Source organism: Lichenostomus cassidix, chromosome 3 (genome assembly GCF_008360975.1).
Source record: "Lichenostomus cassidix isolate B80296 chromosome 3, HeHo_3.0, whole genome shotgun sequence".
Taxonomy (NCBI): domain Eukaryota; kingdom Metazoa; phylum Chordata; class Aves; order Passeriformes; family Meliphagidae; genus Lichenostomus; species Lichenostomus cassidix.
In genome coordinates, this window is record NC_139483.1 from 45205393 (window position 1) to 45212117 (window position 6725).

Sequence of the window (6725 nt, forward strand, 5' to 3'; positions counted from 1 at the left end):
CTGGAAATGAGATTAGGTCTGAGATTTGCACCAGGGAAAAAACCTGCCATTTAATGCCAGAAATGGTCATGAAGAATTTTTACAATGCTGTTTATTTTTTCAGTTAGGACTACTGTATAGTATCAGTCTATTTTAGCATTATCATAATAGCACTTAAGTAGGGTAACAGGATAAGATGAGACATGGCTAGAAACCACAACAAAACTGCCTGTAAACAGAGACGGGCAACTAATTCCCATTTAGACCAGCTCAACACAGTTTTCCAACTCCAGTAAGTGTTTGTACAACACAAGGTCAACAAGGCGTTCTGCATGAGCTGTACAAATGTTGTTTCCAACTTTTAAGAGATGTTAAAAATTCAGGAAATTTTTAAGATTTATCGTGTTCAATCCACAGTCTGATGTTGTAGTTGTGCACTGCCCATCACACTCAATAAAAACAGGTTCCAAAATGAAATTTGGAGGGTAAATAATATATTTTCCTTTCCCTGCCTACTTTACTCTCCACTTCCTTAACACTAAATAGACAGAAACAAAATCTTTATGAGTCTTTCTCTACTTGAATCTATCCTAGTTTTAATTTCCTTAAGTTTCATTACAAATTATGGTTTCTTAAAATACTCACTTCCTAAACAATGACTTTAAAACTGTCAGGACTGAGAGACAAATTTACTCTTTTTCTTTAAAAATCTTCTAATAAAGAGAGTAGCATTCATATTTCTATATACAACATGAGTTTACAGTATAACTTATTCTATATGGCAGTACAGTCTATAAGAAAAGCTGACATTAGTAAATCCCCCTTACTTTTATGACTAATCTAAAATACACCATTATAACTCTTAGAGATATTGTTTGGACAGCAACAAAGAAAAAAATATTCAGAGAAGTATGGTTAAGCATACTTAAACAGAAGAAAAAACGTAATGTTAAAAGTAGCTGCTATAAGATGACTTTTTGAGAAAGATAGGTTACAACTGAAGTTGCCATGATTGTATCACTCCTGATATTGAAAGATGGATTGCCCTCTGTTTTAATGTCCTGGAGCGAGACAGATTGTTATGGTCTGCTTTCCTTTCTGAAACATGCTTCCAAAATCTTCTTAAAATTGATAAAAAAAGGCTTAGTGGATAGAGAACAAGAAATACCATGGTTTCAAGTGACATATCATCATCTACACAACTCATGTTAGAATCTACACTTCATCCCAGAGAGAGTATGGAGTAGACAACTTCTAGCAACAGAAATACAGTCATGTGAGAAGGAAATGCTCTCTTGTTTTTCACCTCCTACTGGTCTGCATAACACAACATTTTCTGCGATCTAAAAGCAGTCTTAGAGCAGTCACAGTGATTGCATCAAACATGCTATACACATGCAACCCTACCATTTCCATCTGATCCAATGAAAATGTGTGTAAAACTGAAGAGTTGGTAAGAAGACCACTTTTTGCAGCAATGACAACTGTCTTCTGTTTCTAAATGAAAGAATGATCTGATCCCTAATTGCTCCAATAATATATTTTTAAGTAAGAAATGCTTTCATAAAAGAGATAACTGTTTATAATTAACAGAATATTTTTTCTATTTAAAATATTTTTCCCCAAAGAAGCTAAGTAAAGACAAACATGAAACTGTAAGAAGCCAGCCAAATCACCAAAAAACAGAATATGGTAATTTTTTCCCTTGACAGTGAAAACTACAGAAAAAAAAATGTTTAACATCTTTTAGTCAAGCTTGAAGTTTTAAGTGGATGTTTCTAAACATCTCCCTTTAAACATTCTCCCCTGCCTGAGGCAAGTAGACTCCAGGGCCAGAGCATGATTCTCACTATGTGTTGGAGCCCAGGAACTACCCCCAGTGGTGAAACCTCCTCACCAGCGATACTTCTGGTGCCCCCTAGGATATGCAGTCAGGGAACACAGCAAAACATTTCTAAATGGCACTTTTAAACTTTCAAGCCAACATTTCTCACCACTCCCAAATGCAATGAGGAATACAAACAGCCTTATGGACCTTTATACGCAGAAGGGCTATGGCCAGTGACAGGCAAACAACCATGAAGAAGCACCAGCTGTCCTTTCCTAAACACAACTGCTGCATCCACACCTAGCAGAAAAGCACAAGGCTACACTATCCAAAGTTCCCACTCAAAAACTAGTCTGCTATCACATGCCAGGCTAGAAAGAAATAAAAAACAAATATGCATCCTTCATTCTGAACTGAAGAGATCTCAGCAGGACAGCCACAGTTAGTTGCAGGGCTGTGCTCTCCAGCCGAGCCAGGAGCTTCTCAGTAACACATATGTGGGCAGGGGTGCAAGAAGCAGGGACTACCCCACACCCCGGGACAGACAGCTAGTATTGGCTTCAGACTGCATGGTACCTCAGAAATAGCCTGCTGCAACTGGACCAGCTAGCAGCTAGCACAGCCCAACAGGAACAGCCACAGCAAAACACTTAAGCACAGAAGACACTGGGTGTATTTGATAGGGTTTTACTTCAGGCTAGATCTGCTCCCATGGAGTGCATTTCCAGCAAGAACTCAAGCACATCTCCAAGTTTAGATTCATCTTAAAGAAATCCAGCTGGCGCACCATAAGGTATATGGAGATGGACAGCAAGTGGAACAACTGAAGGATGCATGTCAACAGCCAACTCCTGACACAAGCCACAACACTATAAATGCACAACAACACTCACGAGCATCTGTGAGTGAAGGGAAAGACTTTTTTGCACTACTCTTGAAGATAATCTTCAGATATCAGTAAATCTGCCCAGTAATTTGAACTGCTCGATTCTTACACAGTGACTTGGAACAATTCTGACTTAAGATCAGAAATTGGTAAACACCACTGTACCAATTCGAAATTGTAATTTACCAGTTTCTGATGACTCGGTTAGAATTATTTCACTGTGATTCTATGAAATGAAACAAAATTTATGAAACAAAACTCCAACAGGACTATTTCTTACAAAAGGTGATCTGGATCTCTGAGATTTGAACTTTCATAGACATTGACAAATGGTGACTGAAACCAAGCATCTTCCAATTTATTGATGCAGTTCAGTGGGTACTTCAGATATTAATTTTTACCCTCACCTGATACTATGGAAAGAAACAAAAATATCCAAAGTTTAATTCTTCAGCTTCTCATACATTTGTTATATTCCACACTGAAAGTCCTGCACAGTCTATTTGAAAGATTAAAAAAGGAATATATTTCAGCTAAACGAATCAGCTCAAAATCTTGGGTTAATGGCATTTATTTTTGTGGCACCCTTGTGGAGGTCTTACTGATGCTTTTCACTGACATATCTTTAACTTACCTACCATATCGCAACAAAAGGCTGCACAAAGCTCGCTGCTACCAGACAGACCTCCACCCCACACACAAGGGCTCTACCTGAACAGCAGGCTGCAAGAGAGGTGAGAAGGCAAAATCCTACTTGCTAGATTTCTCACTCATCCTGCAAGAGATTTAGCAAAGCATCCGCTCTCTCCAGCTTCATGGTAATCACAGATGTTTAGAATTTAGGACTTCACTGTACCTCTTGGATGACAGCAGTTCATGAAGACCACGCAACAAAAGTGAGAGAGAAATCCCTTGCTCAGAGCCTGAACACTGTGACAGCACCTTCATGTCCAGGCTCTCAATGTAGGCACCCTGCTGTTCCTCTCAGTTACTTTCTTGAAGTGATTTTTAAAAACCTTAAGGTATTATTCTTTAATTTTTGCAAGTAATGAAGAAAGACCAGCCTGAGAAGTAGGAACCAACTTTTGCAAGTGAAGCATCTGCATTAAACTACATCAAGCACTATAAGCATATACTTCAGGCTGTGTGTACTTCTTGAAGTTCAACAAACAATCTAATCCCCTAAGGAAACACAGCATCTGTATTGTATTGGAACGTGTGGGAAGACAAGACTCTGAAGTGATTGCTGATTTCACCCTGGTTTAGCAAGAAATAGCCTTGAAGAAGCCTGATAACCAACTTCCTAATTGGGGCTCTGAGCTGACATTGCTTGCACCTGCTGCTTCATGATTGTTGAGAGGACCGTGGGATTCATAACCTGGGGCTTTTTCTCAGGGAATCTCTATCACTGGGCTGAAGTTCATCTGACTCTACTCATCGGGCTTTCATTCTGTTTAATTTTCCTCTTTCAGAGGAAAAAAAAAAAAGGTAAAGAGGTTTAACTTGTTATGAGCTGTTAATTTTGTCCTCAAAAATCCACCAAAAGTTATATAATCACTTTCACAATAGTGTGCTAAAAATAAGAGCTGTTCAGCCAAATGCCACTGCCATTTTTTATAAGACCTGTGACTCCAATTCTGCAAGACCTGTGGAAGCGCAAATATTTCCTTAACTTTAGCAGAAAGTCAACCAGGAGCTTCTTGTGAGACAGACATGGGTTTCTATAATCCCCAAGTTCAAGGAAGAAAAAAAAGAGTGTATGTATACACACACGTATATTTCCAAGTCATGACTTAAAGTAATGCTATTCGCTCTTGGAGCTGATCCCTCGCGGGGTTTCATAATCACAAACCATCATTAACCCAAAGCAAAGAAAGAAAGGTACAAAGGGGCACAGGTTTCAAGCACCAGCTAATCTTTTTTTCTGGTTTGCCTCTCTTTTCCCTTTGGGAGGGAGCGCGGGGACGCGACGCGCTCCAAGCCCAGGGGGACCTGACCATCCAGGTAACTTCGCAGGGCGCTCGGAGCAAGGCGCCCAGAGCCCGGCGCCACTCTCGCTGGTTTCGCTGCTTGCCCCTGCAAGCGCCCGCGCTCGGGCGGGCGGAGGGGGCTCGGGACGCACGGCTCCCCGCCAGCCCCGCGCAGTTCGGCTCGGTGCGGGGGCGGCCGGGCGGTGCGGTGCGGTGCGGTGCGGTGCGGGACGGCGCTGCCGGCGGGCGGAGGCGCTGCGGGCGGCGCCGCGCTGTCACCGCCACCGCCACCGCTGCCCCGCCGCCTGTCCCCGGAGGAGCGGCGAGAGGGCAGGGGAGCAAGAGGAGGAGGAAGAGAGCGAGCCGGCGCAAGAGGAGCGGTGCCGGGTCAGGGTGCCGGGCGCCCCCCGGCCGCCCCATACCTGCACGGGGAAGGGTCCGCAGAGCGCTCCGTCCGCCGGCTATAGATCCCAAGGGGCGATGAAGCGGGGTGGCGGTCGCCGCCCTCTGCCGCTGCTGCCGGTGGCGGTGGTGCGAAGCCCCGGCCGGCTGCAGATGCCCATAGGCGCTCGGTGGGGCCAGCGGTGCGCCGAGAGAGCGAGGCGGCCGTGCCGGTCCCGACGGCTGCGGGGAGCGCGGCACTGGCTCCGCGCAGCCACTGCCCGAGGAGAGGATCAAGGCCCCGCTTTCGATTGGCTCCGGTGGCCAAACAGCTCACACCGGCCTGCCCGCCCGCCGCCTCCCGCCCGCCTCCCCTCCGTCGCCCCACGCGCTCCGCTCCCGGCGGCCCCGCTCCTCCCTGCCGCCCGCCGGCTTCCCAACCTGACGGGCTCCGCTCGCTCCCCCTCGCACCCTCCCGCTCCCCCCTTCACCCCCCCTTCCCTAAGACGACGTCCAATCCAGGGCCCTTTGTTTATGTAGGGACATTCTCACCCTGGGTCTGACAAAACACCCTCCTTCCCTTCGCATCCTCTTCCTCCGTGAGCTGCAGGACCCGCAACTTTAAGCGTTCATGACATTTTGTGTCATGCTTAATATTCAGACACGTTTGTTCTCTGGACATTTAAAAAAATATCCCTAGCTGGTAAAATTAAAAGCATGCAGTGCCTGATCACCTGAGGGCTAAGTCTGAGGTAGGACAAAGCATTCCTTGCCTGAGTTGAGTTTGCTTTTCTTTGCTGTTTGGGCTCCTAGCCCCAGCTGGGTTAACTACACGTCAAATCTTGGCATGCACAGAAGATAGAATCAGGATGCCTCCTCGTCCCGAATCTCAGGTTATTCACTCTCGGCAGCTGTGGTTGTCATTCCTAGGTGCATCTTTGGTGTTGGTATTCCTTTTGCTCAGGATGACATAAGTGACCTGTGGAAAAGTATTCCCCCTCCTGCAGATGTGCTGTAGTCTTAAATCCAATCTTAGATCTGTCTTCTGGGCAAAATGGCAAGCCTTTGGTTTCAGCATGACCCTCTGTTTAAACAATATACAGTTGAACCAGATAAATAGGTCCTGTGGGTTTTCTCAGTGCTCGAAGATGTTGTAATATTTCCAGTAAGCATGTTGGCAAAATTGTTTATTACAATTAGGGAGAACAAAATGATGAGCTATAACAGATGCACTCTTAATTAATGCCATGACCTGCATTTAATGGATGCTGTTGAATTAAGAAGTATCTATGCCTGTTGGTACATCAGATGCCATTAGAAGTCAATATTTATCCAAATTTGGCAGATTGAAGCATTTGAAGCAGAGAATGGAGTTGCAGAGATACCTTTGCATGACACCAGCATGTAAATTTTTAGTGGTGAACTCCATAGGATTTTTAATTGATTCTGTATTTAATTAATTTTTTTCCTACAAATTTGTATGTTATTTTGCATTCCCTAGAAAGCATGCATACTTTTGCCTCTTTGGGGCATACAGAAGTAGTTAAGAATCGTTTTGTTTATGTTTTGTACAGGCAAAAGTCAGAAAAATAAAAATAAAAATATTGAGAAATATATAAACCCAGACATATTTAGAAATATCCATACTTGGAGTATAATCCATCCCTCATTTTTAAAGCTT

The 6725-nt window shown here is 44.1% G+C and overlaps 1 protein-coding gene across 1 annotated transcript in view; it reads right to left on the reverse strand.

The window, feature by feature from the left end:
• The window catches only part of GREM2 (gremlin 2, DAN family BMP antagonist), a 40642-nt gene extending 35244 nt beyond the window's left edge, over positions 1-5398 (reverse strand). Inside the window, exon 1 of the mRNA XM_085055559.1 lies at positions 5086-5398. The gene's annotated coding sequence lies outside the window, so the exon portion shown is untranslated. The remainder of the gene's footprint in view (positions 1-5085) is intronic.
• Positions 5399-6725: the final 1327 nt, after the last annotated feature.